This window comes from Chiloscyllium punctatum, chromosome 34 (genome assembly GCF_047496795.1).
Source record: "Chiloscyllium punctatum isolate Juve2018m chromosome 34, sChiPun1.3, whole genome shotgun sequence".
In the NCBI taxonomy this organism is placed as follows: Eukaryota; Metazoa; Chordata; class Chondrichthyes; order Orectolobiformes; family Hemiscylliidae; genus Chiloscyllium; species Chiloscyllium punctatum.
Genome location: NC_092772.1, coordinates 5,678,998 through 5,704,093, shown reverse-complemented (window position 1 = coordinate 5,704,093; position 25,096 = coordinate 5,678,998). Strand labels below are relative to the sequence as shown.

At 44.6% G+C, this 25,096-nt stretch overlaps 1 long non-coding RNA gene across 7 annotated transcripts in view; it reads left to right on the top strand.

Annotated features, from left to right (window-relative positions):
- LOC140458760 (uncharacterized) overlaps positions 1-25,096 on the top strand; it is a 90,200-nt gene that overhangs the window by 40,418 nt on the left and 24,686 nt on the right. For 6 of the 7 annotated variants that reach the window (XR_011953659.1, XR_011953660.1, XR_011953656.1 and 3 more), the window contains 2 exons: positions 10,449-10,583; positions 24,912-25,094. This is a non-coding gene — a long non-coding RNA (uncharacterized lncRNA). The remainder of the gene's footprint in view (positions 1-10,448; positions 10,584-24,911; positions 25,095-25,096) is intronic. The other variant, XR_011953658.1, reaches the window with a different exon arrangement.

The window sequence follows — 25,096 nt, the reverse complement described above, 5'->3', positions numbered from 1 at the left end:
GGACCTGGGGGTTTGTCAGCAGAATGCAAGTGCGCGGCATTGGTGGGGGCGGAAGTGGTGACAAACACGGCAGTCGAGGGGGGGGCATGGAAGTCACTGAGTGTGTGACATCAGCGATGATGTGAGGGGTGGAAGTGATGTCATTTTGGTGTGTGAGGAATTGTGAGGGGCAGAAATGGCATTTACTTAATGTAAACCAATAATTTCCTGTCACAAATCTATTTGACAATGTAGTATTTTAATTAAACTCAGTCCCTTACTGTTTCTTTCTGTTGGTCTTCATCCACATCTCCATGGTGTTCCAATATTTCAACCTTCCTCTTTGGACTTGGGAATTTCCATTCCCCTCAGACCTTTCCCCCTCCTCATCTGTGTCCATTTATAGCACACTGCATATTCCTGATACCTGGGGAGCCTATCCCAATAAAATAGCTCAGTCTTCCCTGTGTACTGGTAGCAGTGCTCACTGGTCAGAACCACTTCTGTTGATACCATTGTGTGATCCTGATACATTCCTCCACTCTGCTGATATCACTGTCTTTCTGCATGTGATATCCCTTACTTCTGGGTCTAATTGCTGCCTCTGTCAGTGTCTCTCACTCTTTGCAGCTACTCCAGATCCTGAGCTAACAGAATTCTCCACTCCAGAGGGACGCAGCAGAACAGGCCAGAAATGGACATTAGGAATTTCCAGATCTCTGTGGGATTCAATGCCATTCTCCATGTGTAAGATTCATTGCATCAGTGTAATTTCCCATTCTGTCTATTTCTCTGTCTCCTGTCGGTATTCCTGATGTCCCTGACTCAGCAGAATTCCCAATTCCTGTCTCGTCCATCACCACATTGAAGACAGTTGGTCAGCCAGAGAGAGATGGAGAGGGAGATCTGGAGCCTTCAGTAAATCCTGCAGCCGGTCAGATCACTCACAGTAAACAGCACGGGGAGGAGTAAGTGGATTTTAATTCAGACCCTGAGGGCATGATGTAGGAACAATGCTGGGCAAGGAACATGAGAAAATTCTCAGGCTTCATTATCACCATCTTATCTGTAAATTCATCTGTTCCACAGAACCTTCCCTATGTCTGTCAGTTTCTCCATTGTCTGTTTCATTGATACCACTTCCCCTATCTCTATCAGCCCCTACAATCCTGCCTATCCCTGTAAGCTCCTCCTACCACTACAACTCTCCAAGTTTCTGCGTTTGCCTTTAATCCCGGGATCTGTCACATCTCTCCTTAACTGAAGAAAAACAACTCTTCAGTTCCTTCAGCCATCCTGGTCAGTGTTGTCCTTTCTAGACCTGAAAAATCTCCCTGTCTTTGTGACTTTTTTGAACTCCTACTACCTTCATGATCTCTGTAAATTTCCTGTCACAACAACAAAAAAGCTCTGTACCTTAGTAACCTCCTCCAGCTGTAAGACTCCTCCTTGTCTCTGGGCACAGTGCAGAGTGACCCTGCTTCTCTCATAAATTAGTTTCTGCATTTCTAATGATGATTATGAACTCTTCCTGTTTCTGAAATGCAGTTAGTCTCTGAAAACTCTGCTGGTCCCAAATGATGTAATTTCCTACGATAACTACAAACCTTTATGCCTTCAACCACCTCCACATGCAGTCACACAGTTTATTTCTATAACCTCCATGAGTGTTGGAGTCATAGAGGTGTACAGCACGGAAACAGACCCTTTGGTCCAACCCGTCTATGCTGACCAGATATCCCAACCCAATCTAGTCCCACCTGCCAGCACCCGGCCCATCTCCCTCCAAACCCTTCCCATTCCTATACCCATCCAAATGCCTCTTAAATGTTGCAGTTGTACCAGCCTCCACCACATCCTCTGGCAGCTCGTTCCATACACGTACCACCCTCTGCTTGAAAAAGTTGCACCTTAGGTCTCTTTTATATCTTTCCACTCTCACCCTAAACCTATCCCTTCTAGTTCTGGACTCACCGACCCCAGGGAAAAGTCTTTGTCTATTTATCCTATCCATGCCCCTCATAATTTTGTAAACCTCTATAAGGTCACCCCTCAGCCTCCGACGCCACAGCCCCAGCCTGTTCAGCCTCTCTCTGTAGCTCAAATCCTCCAACCCTGGAAACATTCTTGTAAATCTTTTCTGAACCCTTTCAAGTTTCACAAAATTTTTCTGATAGGAAGGAGACCAGAATTGCACAAAATATTCCAACAGTGGCCTAACCAATGTGCTGTACAGCCGCAAGATGACCTCCCGACTCCTGGACTCAATACTCTGACCAATAAAGGAATGCATACCAAACGCCGCCTTCACTCTCTTATCTATCTGCGATTCCACTTTCAAGGAGCTATGAATATGCACTCCAAGGTCTCTTTGTTCAACAACACTCCCTAGGACCTTACCATTACGTGTATAAGTCCTGCTATGATTTGCTTTTCGAAAATGCAGCACCTCGCATTTATCTGAATTAAACTCCATCTGCCAGTTAGCCCATTGTCCCATCTGGTCCAGATCCTGTTGTAACCCTCTTCGCTGTCCACTACACCTCCAATTTTGGTGTCATCTGCAAACTGTACCTCTTGTGCTCTCATCCAAATCATTTATGTAAATGATAAAAAGTAGAGGGCCCAGCACTGATCCTTGTGACACTCCACTGGTCACAGGCCTTCAGTCTGAAAAACAGCCCTCCACCACCACTCTCTGTCTTTTACTTTTGAGCCAGTTCTGTATCCAAATGGCTAGTTTTCACTGTATTCAATGAGATCTAACCTTGCTAATCAGTCTCCCATGGGGAACCTTGTCGAATGCCTTACTGAAGTCCATATAGATCACATCTATCACTCTGCCCTCATCAATCTTCTTTGCGACTTCTTCAAAAAACTCACTCGAGTGTGTGGGATATGATTTCCCACGCACAAAGCCATGTTGACTATCCATAATCAGTCCTTGCCTTTCCAAATACATGTACATCCTGTCCCTCAGGATTCCCTCCAACAACCTGCCCACCACTGAGTTCAGGCTCATCGGTCTATAGTTCCCTGGCTTGTCTTTACCACCCTTCTTAAACAGTTGCACCACTTTTGCCAACCTCCAGTCTTCTGGCATCTCACATGTGATTATTGATGATACAAATATCTCAGCACGAGGCCCAGCAATCACTTCTCTAGCTTCCCACAGAGTTCTCGGGTACACCTGATCAGGCCCTGGGGAGTTATCCAGCACTTCTTCCTCTGTATCTGAACATTTTGCAAGATGTCACCATCGATTTCCCTACAGTCTATATCTTCCATATCCTTTTCCACAGTAAATACTGATGCAAAATATTAATTTAGTATCTCTCCCATTTTCTGTGGCTCCACACAAAGGCCGCCTTGCTGACCTTTCAGGGGCCCTATTCTCTCCATAGTTACCCTTTGTCCTTAATATATTTGTAAAAACCCTTTGGATTCTCCTTAATTCTCTTTGTCAAAGCTATCTCATGTCCCTTTTTTTCCCTCCTGATTTCCCTCTTTAGTATACTCCAACTTCCTTTATACTCGAAGGACTCACTCGATCTATCCTGTCTATACCCGACATGTGCTTTCTTCTTTTTCTGAACTAAACCTTCAATTTCTTTAGTCATCCAGAATTCACTATACCTACCAGCCTTCCCCTACACCCTGACAGGAATATGCTTTCTCTGGATTCTTGTTATCTCACTTCTGAAGGCATCCCATTTTCCATCGTCCCTTTACCTGCGAACATCTGCCTGCAATCAGCTTTCAAAAGTTCTTGCCTAATACGTCAAAATGGGCCTTTATCCAATTTAGAACTTCAACTTTTAGATTTGGTCTATCCTTTTCCATCACTATTTTAAAATGAATAGAATTATGGTCGCTGGTCCCAAAGTGCTCCCCCACTGACAGCTCAGTCACCTGCCCTGCCTTATTTCCTTAGCTTAGGTTAAGTTTTGCACCTTCTCTAGTTGGTACACCCACATACTGAATCAGAAAATTGTCTTGTACACACTTAACAAATTCATCTCCATCTAAACCTTTACACTATGGCAGTCCCAGTCGATGTTTGGAAAGGTAAAAACCCCTACCATATCTACCCTATTATTCTTACAGATAACTGAGATCTCCTTACAAGTTTGTTTGGCAATTTCCCTTTGACTACTGTGGGGTCTATAATACAATCCTAATAAGGTGATCATCCCTTTCTTATTTCTCAGTTCCACCAAATAACTTCCCTGATGTATTTCTGGGAATATCCTCCCTTAGCACAGCTGTAATGCTATCCGTTATCAAAAATGCCACTCTCCCTCCTCTCTTGCCTCCCTTTCTATCCTTCCTGTTGCATTTGTATCCTGGAACATTAAGCTGCCAGTCCTGCCCATCCCTGAGCCATGTTTCTGTAATTGCTATGAGATCCCAGTCCCATGTTCCTAACCATGCCCTGAGTTAATCTGCCTTCCCTGTTAGGCCCCTTGCATTGAAATAAATGCAGCTTAATTTCTTAGTCCTACCTTGTCCCTGTTTGACTCCCTTCTGTTCTCAGCTATACCCGTCTCAGATCGAGCTCCCAAAACCCTCCCTGTGATTGTTATCACGTCCCATCCCTGCATTCCTCCAAATCTCTGTGAAGTCCTCCCATTCCTAAAACCCGCCCTGTATCTGTCACCTGTCCCAGCTTCCACAACCCTCCCTATCTCTGTAAGACACCCCCCCCCCACCCCACCCCCATCCCAGTTACTACAGCCCACTGTATCACTAAATGCCAGTAGTCACTATAATATCAGAGTAAGGTGTGAAAGCAGGAATACTGTACTGGGTTAAATGATCAGTCGTGATCATATTGAATGGTGGGACCGACTCTGTGGTCAAATGGCCAATACCTGCTCTTCTTTCCTGTGCTTCTCTATAAACTTACTATCTATATAACCTACTTCAGTCCCCACAGCCCTCCCTCTCTCCATAAACTCCTTCAGTCCCCACGACTCTTCCTAATCATGTAACCTGAACCATTCCCCACCAACCTCCCTAACTCCATAACCTCCAAAAGGCCCCACAACCCTCACTATCTCCATAATCTCATCCTGACACAACGACCCTCCAGTTCAGAGTAACCTCCTTCAATCCCCATGATCCTCCTGATCTGTGCAACCTCCTTCAGACCCAACAGCCCTGCAGATCTCTTTGGCCCCTTTCAGGCCCCACATCACTCCCTATCTCCATAATGTTCTTCAGTCACTAGTGCATTCTCTACGTCCATAATCTCGTTGAGTCTGCACATCGCTCCCTATCTCCATAATGTCATTCAGTCCCCACGTTCCTCCTTATTCCCAAAACATCTATTACCTGTTGAAACTGTAAGCTACCTTTTTTCAGATTGATAAACACGAACACCCATAACTCTTTCTGCTGCCAGTCTGAAACCAAACAGTGTTAGCCTGACAGTAGGTCAGGAGCTGAAATATGCTTGAAAGGATATGTCAATGAAGAATAACTAGACCCTTAGAAACACTTTTAATGAAAAGAGGATGTGTTTTTGAGCCTGTTGGATTTTATTTTTATTGGTGTGAATATAAATGGCAGAATAGATACGGGTGTAGGAGTGGTTGGACTGAGGATACGGTTTATTTGAATTTTCAGAAAACTTTACACAAGTTTCAATAAGGGCTAAAGAGTAATTTGGTAGAGAATAGGGCACCTTAACTGTCAGGAGGTGGGTGAGATATTAGACAAAATAGTGTTGTCAGAATTTACTGTGGAGAAAGACATGGAAGCTCAGGAAGTTGGGGAAATAAATAGTGATGTCTTGGAAAGAATCCTCAACAGAGGAAAAAAAGTGCTGGTATCTGAAAACAAATAAAGGTAGATCAAATCTTAATGTCGCTTATTAGGTCGAATATTGTGGGAATCTGGGGAAGAGATAGTGTCCCTAACATATATTTATTTTATCAATACACACAATGTGTTACCGGAAGACTGGAGGGTGGCTAATGCTGTTCCATCACTTAATGTCTGCAGGGAGCAGCTAGGAAATCACAGCCCAGTGAGCCAGTGCTGGGTAAGTTGTTGGAGGAGATTCTGAGAGAAAGGAGCTACATATATTTGGAAAGGCAAGGGCTGATTAGAGATAGTCAGCATGGCTTTGTGAGTGGGAAGCCATGTTTCACAAACTGGATTGACTCTTCGAGGAGTTGACCAAGAGATAGACGAAGGCAGAGCAGTCAGTGTTGTCTACATGAACTTCAGCAAAGCATTTGTCAAGGTTCCAAGGGATGTAGAACATCTAGTCAAGAGGAAGAAGGAAGCTAATTTAAGTTTGAGGAACCAAGGATCAGAAGCAGGGCTCTAGAGAGTTACATGGGGCAGCACGGTGGCTCAGTGGTTAGCACTGCTACCTCACAGCACTAGGGACGTGATTTCAATTCCAGCCCCAGGCGACTGTCTGTGTGGAGTGAGCACTTTCTCTCCGTGTCTGCGTGGGTTTCCGACAGGGGCTCCGGTTTCCACCCACAGGCCAAAGATGTGCAGGTAAAGGCAGAATACTGAATAGTGTGGAGGAACAGATGGATCTTGGATTCCATGAGCAGAGATCCCTCAAATTTGCCACCAAGCTGATGGTATTATTAAGAAAGAATCTGTTGTATTGGCTTTCATTAGCTGGGGGATTGAGTTTTAAAGCCATGAGGTTATGCTGCAGCTCTATACAGTCCTGTTTAGATCCCAATTAGAATATTGTGTTCAGTTTTGGTCCCTTCATTAAAGGAAGGATGTGGAAGTTTTAGAGAGGGTAAAGAGGAGATTTACCAGGATGCTACCTGGACTGGAGAGCATGTCTTATGAAGAAAGGTTGAGGGAGCTAAGGCTTTTCTCATTGGAGTGAAGAAGAGTGTGGTGTGATTTGTTAGAGGTGAACAAGAAGGTGTGAGGCAAAGATAGAGTGAACAGTGAGAGACCTCTTTATCCCATGGCATACATGGTACATGGGGGCATGATTGTAAGGTGATTGGTGGATGGGTAAGGGGAGATTTCAGATGTAGGTTCTTTACACAGAGAGTGGTGGGTGGGTGTAATGGGACATTTTAACAGACTCTTGGATAGGCACATGGATGACAGCAAAATGAAGGGTATGTAAGTTAGTTTGATCTCACAGTCGGATAAAAGATGGGCATGGCATCATGGCCGAAGGGTCTTGTGCTGTCCTGTTCTGTGTTCTACGTTCTGTATGGTAAACTGGATAATAAGCTCAGATCAATGTAAAAGGATATGGCATTCAGGAGGAGCTAGTCAACTGGATACAAAATTAGGCTTGATGGTAGGAGACAGAGGGTGATGGGAGACATGTTGTTTTTCTGACAGGAGACATGTGACCAGCGGTGAAGTGGGTCCACTGTTGTTTGTCATTTGGATAAATGGTTTGGATGGGAATATTGGTTTCCTGGTAAGTAAGTTTTTTTGAGTGGCACTGAAATTGTTGGTAAAGTGGTCAGTGAAGAAGGTTATCTATGATACAACAGGACGAATAGTACACTGGGATCGTGAGCTGAAGAATAGCAGATGGAGTTTAATTAGATAAACGTGAGGTGTTCCATTTTGGTGAAACAAACCAGGGTGGGACTTGTACAGTTTATGTTTGGGCCCTGGGTAGTGTTGTCAGTCTGTGACCCAGGGATGCAGGTAGACAGTTCTTTGTAAGTGGTGTCACAGGTAGACAGGTTGGTGAAGCAGGCGTTTGCGATTGAGAGTAGAAGTTGGGATGTCATGTTGTGGCTGTAGAGGACATTGGTGAGGCCACCATAAAAGCATTGTTGACCAGAAGGAAGAACTCATCTGGTTCATTTACATCCTTTAGAGAAGAACATCTGACATTCTAACCTGGTCTGGCCTGCACGTGACAGCAGACCCACAGCAATATGGCTGACTCTGTGCTATACTCTGGGTAATTAGCAGTGGGGCAAAGAATGTTGGTCCAATCAGCGACATCCTCATCCTATGAATGAATAAATAAAAATATATATATCCCTCCCGACCTCTGCAAACACCTCCAGTTGCAACAATCTGTACTGGCTTTGTAATACCGTTCAGGCCCTGACCCCTCTCTGTAACACTCTCACCACCTCCAGCACCTTCAGCTCTCCCGGTTCCTTTTGTGACATAAAACCTTGACAATTATTCCCTCTTCCATCTGACCTCCTCCTGGGAGCAGACCCTTTGCAATCCCTTTAAAACTTACTCCGAAAACATTCTCTCACTTCAGGATTTTAAGTACTTTTTGGTGATCCTCTAAGCCCGATAATCTAATATGATCATTTTTACTTGAATGAGGGACCGATGGGGATTTCTTGCTGAGGATTTGTCTGTTTCAATGGAATGTCCTTTTGTTGAGTGTTTTACACTGTTCCTTCAAATGTTTTCCACTGTTCATTGACAGGCACATATTTCAGTCTGTTTAGCCTATTTACCTTGGTCAGTTCTCCTCTCAAACTCGTGTTATTGTTTATTTTTGTTTCTAGTTGTAGCTTGTCCTTTCTGTGATTCACTTTAAAACTTTATATTTCCTTAAATTGCATTTTATCACAATATTGCAGAGGATCTCTCCAGGTGACATTACTCATTTACTAAGATTCATCACACAATGGTCGCTCTGAGGTAGTTATGTCCCTAGCCAGTTGCACAATTTGTTATTCAAAGAAACACTGAAAACTAATTTTCTGAACTCCTCTTCCAATATCACTCTTGCCAGTGTGACTGTACTACATTTTGTGAATATTGATGTTTCCCAAAATTATCGCAATGTGTTTGTTAAAAAAATTCCAATGAGTTCCTGTGTGATGCAGTAATGAGCAGCGGAATGCTGTTCAGTGGCTAAAACTATCCTGCTGCTTGTGTCCTTGGCAAGTAGTAGCCAGAATTTACATTCAGACTGATTCTACTTCATGATCTGAGACCAAATGCTTTCTCTGTGATGCCTTTGTTATCCATTATTGTTAGTGTTACCCATTTTGCCTGAGTTTCCGCAAGGTTGTGATCCATTGAATATTTATGTCCACCTTTTGTTCACCCTATAACCATGTCTCTCTGTTGTCTAAACCTCTTTTATCTCAGTGTCACAAATCCATCTACCTTATTGATAAGACTTCGTCCATTGAAAAAAAACATAATTTACTCTTTCCCACAATTTCCTGTCACAAACCTATTCACTGATGTACAGTTTTAGTTAATCGCTGTCCCATCCTGTACCTTTCTGATTGCCTTCATCATATCCCCATACTGTTCCGATGCTTCACCTTTTTTCTTTGGATTTGGAAAGCTCCTTTCACCTGAACCCTGTCCCTGCATCCTCTCTGTCAGTTTAAAGCCCTGTCCATAAACCTACTGTCATGATTGGCCAGGACACTGGTCCCATCACGGTTCCAGTGGGACCATCCTATTGGATTTTTTTATAAATCAGGTAGGGGATGTGGGTGTCTCTGGCTGACCAGCCTTTATTGCCCAGCCCTAGCTGCCCGTGAGCTGAGTAGCTTGCTTGGCCATTTCAGAGGGCAACTGAGAGGCAAACACTTTGCTGTGGGTATGTCGTGCAGACCACGTGAGGATGATCAGATCTCGTTGTCAAAAGGAAAGTGCGCGGTACGCTGGCTCAGTGATTAGCCTTCCTGCCTCACAGCACCAGGGTCCCAGGTTCGATTCCAGCCGCGGGCGACTGTGTGGAGTTTGCACATTTTCCCCGTGTCTGCGTGAATTGCCTCCAGATGCTCCGGTTTCCTCCCACAGTCCAAACGCACGTAGGTCAGGCGAATTGGCCATGCTAAATTGCCCATGATGTCAGGTGTATGAGGTCGAGGGAGATGGGTCTGAGTGGGTTACTCTTTGGAGGGATGGCATGGACTGGTTGGGTCGAAAGGCCTGTTTCCACACTGTAGGGAATCTAATCTAAGGGATTGTGATTTTTGTACATCAGCAATGGTTTCATATTTGTTTATGGATTGTGAATTGCTATTTTTAAAATTATTGATTTTAAATTCCACCATATCTTATGATGGGATTCAAACCTGCCTCCCCTGAACATTAGCTGAGGTTTTGGATAAATGCCCGAACAATAATGTTACTAGGCCATCACTTCACCTGCTCACTGCTTACTCATCCCTGAGCACTGACACATGAAGCTAAACTCATTCTTCCAACATGATTGTGTGATCCTGAAGTCTTCCTGCACTCTGGTGATATCACTCAGTCTCTCTCCATGTGGTATCCCTCACTGTGTGGGTCGAATTGCTGCCTCTGTCAGCGTCTCTCACTCTTGCAGCTCCTCCAGATCCTGAGCTAACAGAATTCTCCACTCCAGAGAGACTCAACAGCACAGGCCAGGGATGGAGTTTGGGATTTTCCAGATCTCTGTGGGGTTCATTTCCATTCTCCTTGTGTAACCCTCACTGCATCAGTCTAATTTCCCATTCTGTCTATTTCTCTGTCTCCTGTAGGTACTCAGGAAGTTGCTGACTCAATAGACTTCCCAACTGCTGTGTGTCTCATCCATCACCTCATTGAAGATGGTTGGTCAGCCAGAGAGACAAAGGGCAGGGAGACCGGGAGCCTTCAATAAATCCTGCAGTGAGGTAAGATCACTCATAGTGACAGAGCAGAGAGCAATGAGAGGGCTCCAAACATCGCTAACAAGACAGGACGCAGATACAGTGCTGGATGGGGAGCACAGTATAGACACACCCCGTGCTCAATCACCACGTCTACTTTAACTTATGTTGCAGTGAGACAGCATCGGGAGTTCATAGTTATCAATCCAGTCCTGTGCTGTCTTAGCGAGCATCAGTACAACAGAGGGGAGAGTAGGCCTCCGACAAGAGGTTGTGAATGCTGCCTGGGATCTTTCTGTTCTGTGTTCTCCCTCCAACACTCTACTAAGACTCACTACTCTGCAACACCATCTGTGGCATGGCTTGTGCACCAGTGTCTTCAGTCATTTTTAACTCCTACAATAGTCCCTGTCCCTGTAACCTCCTCCCTTCCCGATACTCCCTCCACATATTTGAGACATACTGCATTCTAGATTACCATCACTATCGCTGTAACTTGCTTCAGTGTCTACAACATGCCTTATTTTGGTACACTAATCCTCTTTAGTTGGATACAGAGTGATACAGCACGGAAACAGAACCTGTGGTCAAACCCCTCAAGGCTGCCCATGTTTCTTATACTCAATGAGTCTCATTTGCCTGCATTTGGCCCTTATCTCTTCAAACCTTCTCCTCTCCATGTACCTGCCCAAATGTCTTTTCCATGCTGTAATTGTTTTTGTTTCTCCCATGTGCCTGAGGCAGTCTGTTCCGTTTATGCACCATCCTCTGTGGATAATGTTCCCCTCAGCTCCCTCTTTAAATCCTTGCTCTCTCACCTCCTGTTATACCCTCTAGTTTTGGACTCACCGACCCTTGGTTATTCACCATTCTTAGGGTCACCTCGTGGCCTCCTCTGCCCAAGGGAAATATTTAGGACAAAGTTACAAATATCTCCAACATATGTAACAAAGTGCTGGCCAATGTCGGCAAATGTGCCAAATATCGCTTTCCCCACCCTGTCCACCTGGTATGCCACTTCCGAGGAACAATGTAACTTGCACCGTCTGGTCTCTCTCTCTCTCTCTCTCCGACAACCCTGGCCAGAGCCCTTCCATTAACTGTATTAGTCCTCCCTGGTTTGTCTTAACAAAATCCAACCCCTGAATTAAACTCCATCTTTCATTCCTTGGTCCACTGGCCCAGTTGGTCAAGATCCCCTTTGATAACCATATTCACTGCCCACTACACCATTCATTTGATCATCAACAAACGTTCACACAATCACTCCTATATTTTCAACTAAATCGTTTATGTCGATGATGCACATCAGTGGGCCCAGCCCTGATCCTTTCTTCAATAATGGAATCAAACCATATTCTTGTCATAGAGCCATACAGCATGGAAACTGACCCTTCAGTTGATACCCACCATAATCTAAAACTAAACTCTTCCCAGCTGCCTGTTGCTGGCCTATATCACTCCAACCCTGCCCTATTCACCTGTTTATCCACATATCTTTTAAATGTTGTAATTGTACGCACATCAACCCCTTTCTCAGGAAGTTCATTCCACACTCAAACCACCTTCTGTGTAGCAAATTGCCCCATATCTTTTTTTTGAACACCTCTCCCCTCTAACCTTAAAAATATGGCCCCTGATCTTGAGACTCCCCCATCCTGAGGAAAAGGCAACTACCATTAAATTGATCCATATATCTCATTTTTTTCATAAACCTTTATAGCATCATGTCTCAACCCCCAGGCACCAGTGAAAAAAGACTCAGCCTATCCAGCCATTTTTCAGATCTCAAGCCTTCCATACCCAGCAATATCCTGGTAAATCACTTCTGAATGTCCTGCAGCTTAATAATATCCTCCCTGTTAACTGGGCGACCAGAACTGGACAGAGTCTTGCAGAACAGGCCTCACAAATGTCTATGCAAACTCAACATGACGTCCCAAATCCTACACTCAATGGACTGAGCAATAGTCAGGCATGCAAAGCACTGTCTTATTCGTCCTGTGATGCAGCCTTCAAGGATTATGTACCTGAACCCGGAGGTCCCTCTGCTCTAAAACACTTATCAAGGCCTGAGCATTAATTGTATAAGCTCTACCCGTGTTTGTTTTACAAAATGCATTACCTCGTATTTATTCAGATTGAATTCCATTTCTACTTTTTCAGCCCATTCATTCACCTCATCAAGATCCCTTTGTCATCTCACAAAACCTCCTTCACTGTCCATGATGCCATCCTCCAGCCTGCCAGCCCATCACACATGGCTGTCTGTAGTACACATACCTTTACTCGGGCCTCCACAATTTTTTCCCTAGCATCCCACAGTGTCCTGAGATACACTTAATCAGGTTCTGGGACTTGCCATAGTTTTGAGTTTTAAAACCTCCAGCGCCAGCTCTTTTATAACATGCACTCTTTTCAAGTCATAGAGATTTACAGCATAGAAACAGACCCTTCGGTCCCCAACTCGTACTGGCTTACCCGGTCTAAATAAATCCATTCCCTTTTCCAGCATTTGGCCCATATACGTCTATACCCTTTTAGATTAGATTACTTACAGATTAGATTAGATTACTTACAGTGTGGAAACAGGCCTTTTGGCCCAACAAGTCCACACCGGCATGCAGAAGCGTAACCCACCCATTCCCGTACATTTAACCCTTCAACTAACACTACGGGCAATTTAGTATGGCCAATTCACCTGGCATGCGCATCTTTGGACTGTGGGAGGAAACCGGAGCACCCGGAGGAAACCCACGCAGACACGGGGAGAATGTGCAAACTCCACACAGTCAGTCGCCTGAGTCGGGAATTGAACCCGGGTCTCTGGCGCTGTGAGGCAGCAGTGCTATCCACTGTGCCACCATGTCCCCCACCCTTACTATTCAGATGCCAATTTTAAATGTTGTAATTGTATCAGTCTCCATTACTTTCTCTTTCAGCTCATTCCATACACACATCACTATGTGTGTGAAGAAGCTGTCCCTTCAGTCCCTCTGTAAACCATTCACCTCTAAACTTAAATCTATTCCCTCTATTTTTGGACTCCCCAACTTCTGGGAAAAGGCCTTGAATGCTTACCCTATCCATGCCCCTCATGTTCATATAAACCTCTGTGAGGTCATCCCTCAGTCTCCGATTCTCCAGTGACAGTAACCCCAGCATATTCAGCACCAACCCGGGCAATATCTTGTTAATCTTTTCTGAGTCCTTTCAAGTTTCACAACATCCTTCTTGTAGCAGAGAGACTGGAATTGCAGAGAACTCCAATTGTGGCCTAACGTATTACTCTTGTTCCCTGAATTCCCCAGTCTTTCTCCACAGTAAGTTCTGGAGTGAAAAAAATTGTTTAGGATCTTAGCAAATATCCTGCAGTTCCACACATCGATGGCCTCATTGATCACTAAAGGACACTATTTTGTCCTGAGTTACTTATGTACTCTTAATATACTGATACAATCACTTTTGGATTCCCCTTTCCTTCTCTGCTGAGGCTATTTCATGTAGCCTTTCTGCAATCCTGTTTTCTACTCAAAGTGTATTCCTACAGCCCCTGTATATCCTCAGGAATTCCCTTGATCCAGCTGGCTATACCTGACATGTGCCCCCTTTTCCTTGACCAGACCCTCAATAGACAGCCAGTGTTTCCGAATGCTGTCAGCATTGACCTGCACACAAACAGGAACATGCTGGCGCTGATCGATCAGTTTATCTTACTTTTAAAATATTCTCACTTGCCAAACTTCCCTTTCCCTGTAAATAATTCCCTTCCCCAATCACATTTTCAAAGTTCCTGACTAATACGGTCAAGATTGGTCAGGCTCCATTTTATAACTTGCACTTGTGGACCAGGCCTGTCCTTTTCCAAAGCTATTTTCAAACTACTAGAACTGTGATCACTTTGGCAAAACGCTTTCCCAAATCTCAGTCCCTCTCCCTACCTTAATTCCCAAGTGGAGGTCAGGTTTTGCCCCTTTCTCTTTTCAGGCCATTTACATATTGATTGGGAGTTTTCTGGAACACAATTACCAAATTCCTCCCTTGCAAACACTGAACACTGGCAGTCCCAGTCTAGGTTTGGAAAGTTCATAAACGCTACTATAACAGCCCTATTATTATGGTTGATATTTAAGGTGTCCCGACATATTTGTTCCTCAGTCTGCCACAGATTATTCGGGGTCAGCAGTCGCATCGTATCAAAGTGATGACCCATTCTTATTTCTCAGTTCCACGAACATAGCTTCACTGGGCAATCCACAGGAATATTCTCTCTAAGTACTGCTGTGATGATTCATGCAATCAAAACCCACCACCACACGTCCTCTCTTGCCTCCCCTTCCTGCAGCATCTCCACCTTGAAACAATGAACTGTCAGTCCTGCCCCTCCCTCAGCTGTGTTTCTGTAATAACTATAATATCCCAGTCCCATGTTCCAATCCATGCCCTGAGTTCATCTTCCTTAGCTGTCTGGCCCCTTACATTGAAATTAATGCAGTTTAATCATCAGTTTTCCCCCATTCCCTGCTATGTTCTTGCCTGCCTTGTCTGCTGAAATTGCTGTCTTTAACTCGTGTACCAGCCTCAATCATCTTTCTGGCCTTACGTTTATTTAAGGTCCAACACCCTGCCAGACTGGGTTATATCCTCTCAAGCAGCTCTAGCAATTCACCCCACCAGGATATTTGTCCCTCTCCCGCTCCCAGTTCAGGTGCCATTCCCACCCTGTCACCCTGTGCTGACACCTTCAGGGATCTATGGACTTGTCCACCAAGGTCCCTGTATTCCTCAGTACTCCGCAAGGACCTACCGTTTATTATGTCTGTACTTCGCTTATCGTACCTCCCACAGTGTATTACCTCATTTCGATCAGAACTAAACTCTGCTTCGATTATCATCCGATCGACATCGGACAGCAGACAGAGACCATCCTCCTCACTGTGAACAACACCCTCACCTTTCATGTCATCTGCAAACCGACTAATGATACCTTCTGCTTTCACATCCGAGTTATTAATGTTCAATGATTCCTGCACAGTTTCCTGTGGTACACCCGGTGGTGAAAGTATGCTATCCACCAATTTTGCATCCAATTTGCCAACTTGCCTTGGAACCCAGTCCTTTTGAACCAGCCTTCCATGTTGGATCTTGTTTAAGGACTTAGTCAAGTCCATGTAAACCACATCATCTGCAGCGCCTTCATCAATATACTTAAGCATCATTTTAAAAAAAAAGCTGAATTGAATTCCTCGGACAGTATCTTCCTCTGCCAAATCCATGATGACTAAACCAAGTTGATCCTTACCTTTGCAAGTGTTGATTCATCCTCACAATTGTTTCCAATAATTTCCCTCCTCCTGCTGTCAGACTATCTGCTCTGTAATTACCTGGCCTATCCCTGCTGCCCATCTTGAACAAAGGAACCATATTAGCGATCCTCCAGTCATTCAGCACTTCACCTGTGGCCAGCAAAGTATTATATTTATCCAGCAATTTCTGGGTAATTAGCATGGGGTCAAAGAATGCTGGTCCAGGCAGTGACACCCACATCCCATGAATGAATAAATAAAAATACATATGTCCCTCCCTACCTCTGCAAACCCCTCCAGCTGCAGCAATCCGTACTGGCTTTGTAACACCGTTCAGGCCCTGACCTCTCTCTGTCACTCTCTCACCACCTCCAGCACCTTCACTTCTCCATGTTCGTATCGTGTCAATAAAACTTGGCAACGATTCCCCTTACCATTGCCACCCCTCCTGCTAGCAGACCCATTGCAATCCCTTTAAAACTTACTCTAAAACTCTCTCTCACTTCAGGATTTTTAGTACTTTGTGGTGATCTTCTCAGCCTCATAATCTAATATGATCCATTTTGTCCTGAGTGAGGTACCGGTGGGGATTTTTTGCTGGGTTTTTGTCTGTTTCAGTGGAATATCCTTTTGTTGAGTATTTTTCACTGTTCCTTCAAATGTTTTCCACTGTTCATTTACAGGCGCATATTTCAGTCTGTTTAGTCTGTTTATTTTGGTCAGTTCTCCTCTCCAACTCAGGTAATTGGCTATTTTTGTTTCTAGTTGTAGCTTGTCCTTTCTGTGTTTCACTTTAAAACTTTATAGTTCTTTAAACTGCACATTATCACAATTTCCCAGAGGATCTCTCCAGGTGACGTTACTCATTCACTAAGTTTTATCACACAACAGTCGCTCTGAGACAGTTACGTCCCTCGCCAGTTACACAATCTGTTATTCTAAGAAACACTGAAAAAAATTCTCTGAACTCCTCTTCCAATGTCACTGTTGTCAGTGTGATTGTCCCAGACTTTGCGAATATTAACGTTTCACTGAGTGTTCACCATGCTTGTATTGCCCTCCATATGAATATTTGTTTTTCCAATCTGTACAACCCACGTTTTCTCTGTAATCTGCTCCATTCACCTGAAACATTCCTGTCTATGTAAAACACCCCATCCTACCAACATCCTTATCCCTGTAAACTGCTCCATTCCTCCCAAACTCCCCATCTCCATGAACCCCTGTAGGCCCGACAGCTCTCCACATTTCTGTAACCTCCTGTGGCTCAAAGGTCCTCCCTCCCTGTGAAACCACCTCCAGTTCCCACACCCCTCCCAGTCTGGGTCATCCGCTCCAGATCAGGCCATTGCTGTCTCTGTTACCTCATGCAACCTTAGCAACGCCTCATATTTGTGTCTCTTCATTCAGATCGCATCCTCTCCCGCTTCCCGAACCCTCTTGCTGCCATCATAACCCTTGCTATTTAGAAAATGGAATAGCACATTCCAGTCCAAGTCCTTCCGCCCTCAATATTGTGCTGACCTTTTATCCTACTCTGAAGATGAAACGAACCTACATATCTTACATATTACTATCATTGATGTGCCTATCCAAGAGTTGCTTAGATGTCTGTAATGTGTCTGAATCTACTACCACGGCTGGCAGTCCATTCCACGCACCCACCACACTCTGTGTAAATAACGTACCAGTCCCTTCCATGCAGACAGGATATCCCAACCAATCTAGTCCTACCTGCCAGCACTTGGCCCATATCCTTCTGATATCTAAGCTAAACCTTCCGCCAATTACCTGAAACTTATGTCCCCTTGTGATTACCATTTCACCATGGGAAGTAGTCTCTGGTTATCCACTCTATCTATGCCTCTCATTCCCTTGTACACCTCTATCAAGTCACCATTCTTCCTCCTTCGCTGTGATCAGAAAAGCCCTAACTTCCACAATCTACCTTCTATGGGCATGCCCTCCAGTCCAGGCAGCATCCTGCTAAATCTCCTCTGCACTGTCTTTAAAGGTTCCACGTCCTTCCTACAATGAAGCGAACAGAACTGTTCACAATATTCGAAGTGTGGTCCAACTGAGGATCTGTAGAGCTGCAGCAAAATCTCACATCTCTTAAATTCAATCCCCCTGCCAATGAAAGCCAACACACCATCCGCCTTCTTAACAGCCTGTCAACTTGGGTGGGAACCTGAGGGACACAGGATCCCTTTGTTCCTGCACGCTGCTAAGAATCCTACCTTTAACCACGTAAAGGTTTTCTGCAGAATCCTCCAATCGAAAACTATCCCTATCTTTGTAAGTTCCTCCAGTCCCTACAACACTCATAAACTGTGAAACCTTCTCAAGTCCATATATTCCTAATGTCTGCAATATCCTCCTGTCCTGATGTCACTCCATATCTCTGTTACCCCCACCATCCTGCAGTGCTCTTCTGGGGAACATTGCAGAGGAAGGAGGAGTTGGAGAGTCTGGGCCATGTTACAAGGTATGAAGGGCTGCAGAACTTGGAGGATGGTACAAATGTCGGAAGGGACGTGGGACTTGAAGAAGGTTAGGTGTTCCGGGATTCATTGAACCTGCAGGATAGGACAAGGGATGGCTTGTGGAACCTGGAGGATATTATGATTTGAACCACAGGTAATTTTTGATTGGAACATTCAGCCGATCTTATAGTCATAGAGATGTACAGCATGGAAACAGACCCTTCATTCCAACCCAGCCATGCCCACAGGATATTCCAACCCAATCTAGTCCCACCTGCCAGTACCTGGCCTATCTCCCTCCAAACCCTTTCTATTTATATATACATCCAAATGCTTCTTAAATGTTGCAATTGTACCATCTGTAAGACTGGCTGAAAGATCCAATCAAACATTACCTGTGGTTCAAATCATAACATCCTCCAGGTTCCCCAACCCATTCATGGTCCCATCCTGCAGATCAGATATCCCAACCCAATGTAGTCCCACCTGCTAGCACCCAGCTCATCTCCATCTAAACCCTTCCTATTCATATACCCATCCAGATGCCTTTTAACTGTTGCAGTTGTACTAGCCTCCACCACTTCCTCTGGCAGCTCATTCCATATACTTACTATCCTCTGCGTGAAAATGTTGCCCCTTTTTATCTTTTATATCTTTCTACTCTCACCCTAAACCTCGCCCTATAATTCTGGATTCGCACACCCCAGGAGAAAGCCTTTGTCGATTTACCCTATCCATGTCCCTCTTGATTTTATAAACCTCGATGAGGTCACCCTCAGCCTCCAACTCTCCAGGAAAAACAACCACCACCTGTTCAAACTCTCCCTATAGCTCATCCCTGGCAACGTTGTTGGAAATCTTTTCTGGACCCTTTCAGGTTTCACAACATCCTTCCGATCGGAAGTAGAACAGAGTTGCATGCAGCATTCCAAAAGTGGCCGAACCACTGTCTTGTACAGCCACAACATGACCTCCCAACTCCTGTACCCAATACTCTGACCAATAAAGGAATGCATACCAAGCACCTTCTTTGTTATCCTAACTACCTGTGACTCTACTGTCAAGGAACTCTGTATTTCATTTGAAAGATTTCATAGACAGGTAGAGTGGCCCGAGGTCTTCTGGGTAATGCTAGTTCAGTCTAAGCTGGTAAGCAGAGCCAGTGAAATATTTGCAGCGCTGTCTCTCGAATGGTCGAGTGATAATGCACATGTCAAACAGGCTATTTTAAGTGCTTATGGATTGCTTATGAAAGGGAAGCCACTACAATTACCTTTACCGTACCATTGCTATCTGTCAAAGCTCTTTCAGGTCTATATCCTCCGAATTGTTGAAACCTGCTCTCACAATTGCAACTCCCGTTATTTCCTAACATTGTTGAGTCTCTAAAACCATCCCTTTCAGGTTAATCTCCTCCACTGCATACAACACTCCAAGCCTGTGTAATCTGTTCAATTCCTTCAGTTCCTATATACCTATGAAGAGGTGTGACTGCTTTGTGGCCATTGTATCCTCATTTATATCTGCAAAAGGCTCTGCTCACTGTAGCATATCCTATGCCCATAAGTGAATCTGGTCTCTCATAAGACTCTCTATCACTCTCTCCTCCAGTCTCTACAAGCTTCCCTATCCCTGTCGTATCTTGCAGCATGCACACCACGCACTCTCTCTGACATACCTTCCAGTGCATAAATTCATCTCTCCTTCTAACTGTATCCAGTCTACAACTTCATCCCTGTCCGTGCAACATCCTCCAGTCCATATACTCCTCTCTATTGCTGCAGCATTCTCCAGCTTATATCATCTTCCATGTGCTTGCAACATTCTCCAGTCCATACGACCCTCCCTTTCCCTGTAATATTCTCCAGTCCATACGACCCTCCCTTTTCCTGTAATATTCTCCAGTCCATACTACCCTCCCTTTCCCTGTAATATTCCCCAGTCCATACCATCCACCCTATCACTGTGATATTCTCCAGATCCCACAACTGTTGTTAAATGTACGACATCCTGGAATCCTGTGAATGTTTCTATGCCCTGATCAACGTTGTCCATGTAACGATCCACAACCCTACACACATCCCTATCTCTGGAATCTAATCAAATACGCTTTATTTCTCTATCTTCCTCCAAACAATAAAATGTTTTCTCCTGCGAACAATCTGTAGCAACTGTAACTATGTTTAACCCTGCAACATTGTCACACCCCCAAACATCTCTCCCACTCTGTGACCTCTAACCATCCCTCAAAGGCCCTCTCTCGGTGACACGCGCCATGCATTTGCAACAAGGCAGATGGAATGACAGCATTAACTGAAGGGAACAGATATGATCGAACTGTTATTGTGGAGGTGTGGCTGCAGCATGACCATCGCTGGGATGTGTTTATTGAGGGGTTGTAGGGATTTAGGCAGGATCAGCAAAAAACCAATCAAGGTCCCGTTTTGTTGTGAAGAAAGGACGCAGTCAGTGCATTAGTGAGACAGCCAATTTAACCTGGGAATCAAAATATAGAGTCATTTTGAATCGACAGCTTCCAAATAGCAAGGGGGATCTGGGAGATCAAATCACAATCCATGTATGTTGTTAAGGCGGATGCAATATTTTCTTGGTGATAGTGGACAGAGGCATGTGCAGTGGTCAATTTCTGATTGGACGTCTGTTTCACAAGGATCAGTGCTGTGATGTCTGTGTGTAATTTATATCTGTGATTCAGATGAAAAGGTCAGCAGTTTGAGTGGTAATTTTGCAGTCGACATTTGGAAAGGCATGTAATGATTAGGGATAGTTAGGGGAATTGTGGATAGTGAGGAAGAGTGTTCATGGTTGCAGCAGTACATACATCAGCTGTAATGTTGGGCAGAGATGTGGCAAATTGAATTTCATCGGGACAGGTGTGAAGTGATATATTTATGAAGTCAAATGGAAGAGAGAAGTACACTAATTGACTAGTTGGAAACATTGATAAACAGAGAGACATTGGAAGCAAATCCATAGCTCCCTAAAAATAACAACACAACAGGATGTGGTGGTCGAGGGGGAGTATGGCATGCTAACATTTATTGGGCACAGTATTGAGTACAGACTTTTGCATGTCATGTTGTGACTGAATGAAACTTCATTCGACCATGGTTGGAAAGTTGCGTGTCATTCTCATCGACACACCACAGGAAGGATGTGGAGGTTTTGGGGAGGTTCCAACAGAGGGTTGGCAGAATATTGCCTGGATGACTGTGTTTAAGGAGGTTGGACGCAGTTGGATTGTTTTGCGAGAATATCCGAGTCTGAGGGGTGACCTGGTACAGGTAAAGAGCATGAGGAGAGGCGTGAATAGTGTGGATAGTTGGAATCCTCCTTCCAATGTCGAAATATCAAATACTAGGGCGCATCGGTTTAAGGTGAGAGTGAGAAGTTTTAAGTGAGATGAATGAGGCCAATTGTCTTTACCGAGCAATGTGATTATTGAGGGGTTGTAGGGATTTAGGCAGGATCAGCAAAAAAACAAACAGGAGGTGGGAGAGGTGACAACAAGAGCAAACATTTGAAGGGCATTTAGACAGAAACATGAACAAACAGAGAATAGAGGGATATCGCCCATGTGCAGACAGATGGGATTAGTTGAGAATAGCATCATGGTCAGCACAGCCATGGTGGGCCGAAGGGCCTATTACTCTGCTGTACTGCTCGATTTTCTAACTTAACGACATCTAACCTGTCAAAGCCCCTCCGAATCCTGGATGTTTCATTCAATTTCTCTCCCATTCTTCAAAACTCCAATAGGTTCAAGGGCAATCTCCTCCACCTCTTCTCATTGGAAAATCCCGCCATCTCCAGGATCAGCCGAGCGAACCTTCCCTGGCCTGCCTCCAACACAAGAATGTCTTTCCTTAGGGCACACATACTATTCATTATAATCTAGGTGTGGTCTGACTTGTACCTTGCATCGTTTTAGCAAGACCTCCCTATATTTAGACTCCATTCCCTTTGCCTTCTCGATTACTTCCTGGTCCTGTAAGCTACCTGTTTCAGATTGAATCACAAGGATTCCCAAAATCCTTTGTGCAGTCAGTCTGAAACCAAACGGTGTTAGCCTGACAGTAAGTCGGGAACGTGCTGGAATGTGCTATAAAGAATATGACAATAAATGAGAACTAGATACTTAGAAACAATGTGAGATGTATGATTTTATAAAAGGGGAATATTTTTAAATCTGTTGCATCCTATATTTTGGTGTGACCATAAATGGCAGAATAGATAAGGGTGGGGAAGGCTAGTTGCAGTAGAGGGATATTTGAAATTTCAGAAGCATTTTGACAAGTTTCAACAAGGGCTAAAAATTAGCTCGTGAGAGAATAGGGCCCCTGAAAGGTGAATGAGGCTGTCTGTGTGGAATCACTGCTGATGGGGGAGATACTGAACAAGTATTGTGTGTTAGGCTTTACTGTGGTGAAAGACATGGAAGCTCGGGAACTTGGGAAAATACATAGGGATGTCTTGAAAAGAGTTCACATTGGAGAACAGGAGGTGCTGGATGTCTTAAAATGCAAAAGTTAGATAAAACCTTTGGACATGATCAGATATACCCCAGCGCCTTGTGAGAAGCGAGGGAGGAAATTGCAGGGCCCCTCTCAGAGATATTTGTATCATTGACAGCTACTACACACCAGTGAGACTGATGGCAGGGTGGTAAGTTGTTGGAGGAGATTCTGAGAGAAACGATCATCGTGCATTTGGAAAGGTAAGGACAGATTAACGATCGTCAGCATGGCTTTGTGCACGGGAAATCATGCCTCAAATGTGAGTGTGGAGGTAGACAAGTGAGAGGTCAAAGCAGAGCAGTACACGATGTCCACATGAACTTTATCAAGGCCTTTGACAAGGTTCTACATGACAGACTGGTTAGTAAGTTTAGATCATACATAACCAGGGAGCACTCACTAACTAGATACAAAACAGGATTGAAGTAGGAGACAGAGCATGTTCATAGAGGGTTACTGCTCAAACTGCAGGCCTGTGACCAACGGTGTGCCATGGGGTTCAGTGCTGGGTCACTGTTGTGCATCGTTTATCTAAACAGTTTGGATGATAATACAGGATCCATGATTAGCAAGTTTGTGAGTGAGACTAAAATTGGTGATAATGTGGACAGTGAAGTGGATTATCGAAGAGTACAATGGAATCAACAGTACTGCTGGACCACTGAGGTTAGGAATAACAGGTGGAGAAATGCAAGATGTTGTATTGTGGTAAAGCAGACCAGGCTGGACGTGTACAATTAATGTTCGGGCCTTGGATATTGTTGTGAATCATTTCATTGATCCAGGGACGCAGGTACACAGTTTTTTGAAAGTAGCGTCACGGGTAGACAGGCTGGTGAAGCAGGCGTTTGGGATGGTCACCCTTCATTGGGCAGAGCATTGAGAGTAGGAGTTGGGATGTCATGGTTTATCTGTAGAGGACATTAGTGAGGCCACTGTATAAGCATTGTTGATTATCTGGAAAAAATCAACTTGTTCACGTATGTCCTTTAGGGAGGGATATATGATATTTTTACCTGGTCTGGCTCACATGTGACTCCAGTCCCACAGCAATATGGCTGGCTCTGAGTTGCCTCTGGGCAATTAGCAGGAGGGCAATGGATGCTGGTCCATCCGGTGATATCCTTAGGCCTTGAATGAATCAATGAAATACACATATGTCTATCCCTACCTTGGCAAACAGCTCTGCTGCAGCAATCCGTACTGGCTTTGTAACGTTGTTCAGGCCTTTGCCCCTCTCTGTAACACTCTCACCACCTCCAGCACCTTCAATTCTCCCTGTTCCACTCCTCTGATTAAACACTGACAATATTTCCTCTTCCTACTGCACTCCTCCACATTTCTAAATGTTGGTTACTTCAGAATTGATCGGTTCTTTTTCATCTCTTAATCAAATCGGCCAAGACCGTCTGAAGTGGGAAGGAGCATTGGGAAGGTGTCAAGCACCTCGAGACTTTCTGTGGGGAAAACGGGAATCCAGGAGAAAACAACACAAGGAGCGCGCTGTCATGTCAACACCCCACCCACCCCCTTTCCACGTTCACCTTCTGCCTCAAGTGTAACAGAGTCTGTGGAAGGCCACATCGGTCTGTACAGCCAACTCCAGACTCCCCCACCCCCACTGAGAGTGGGAGAGAGTCAGCCTCATCTGTGAGCCACTGCCAAAGAGATGATGAGATAGGAAGGTTGAATCCCCTCACAATTATCCCAGTGTCTTTGTTACAAATTCAAACAATTCCCTGTTGATGCAGTGTTTAATAATGTCATATCACTCAGTATCTCTCCATGTGGTATCCCTCACTGTGTCAGTCTATTTACTGCCTCTGTCAGCATTTCTCTCTCTTACAGATGGTCTGAGATCCTGAGTCAACAGAATTGTCCATTCCAGAGAGATGCAGCAGCACAGACAAGGGATGGAGACTGGGATTATCGAGATCTCTGCTGGACTCAGTGCCACTCTGCATGTGTTATCCTCATTGCATCAGTCTAATTTCCCATTCTGTCTATTTCTGTCTCATACAGGTAATCAGGATGTTCCTAACTCCTGTCTCATCCATCACCTCATTGAAACTGGTTGGTCAGCCAGAGAGAGATGGAGAGGGAGATCTGGAGCCTTCAGTAATTCCTGCAGCTGGTAAGATCACTCACAGTAAACAGCACAGGGTGGAGGTAGACCAGGAAGACAGGACAGAGATATAGAGCTGGGT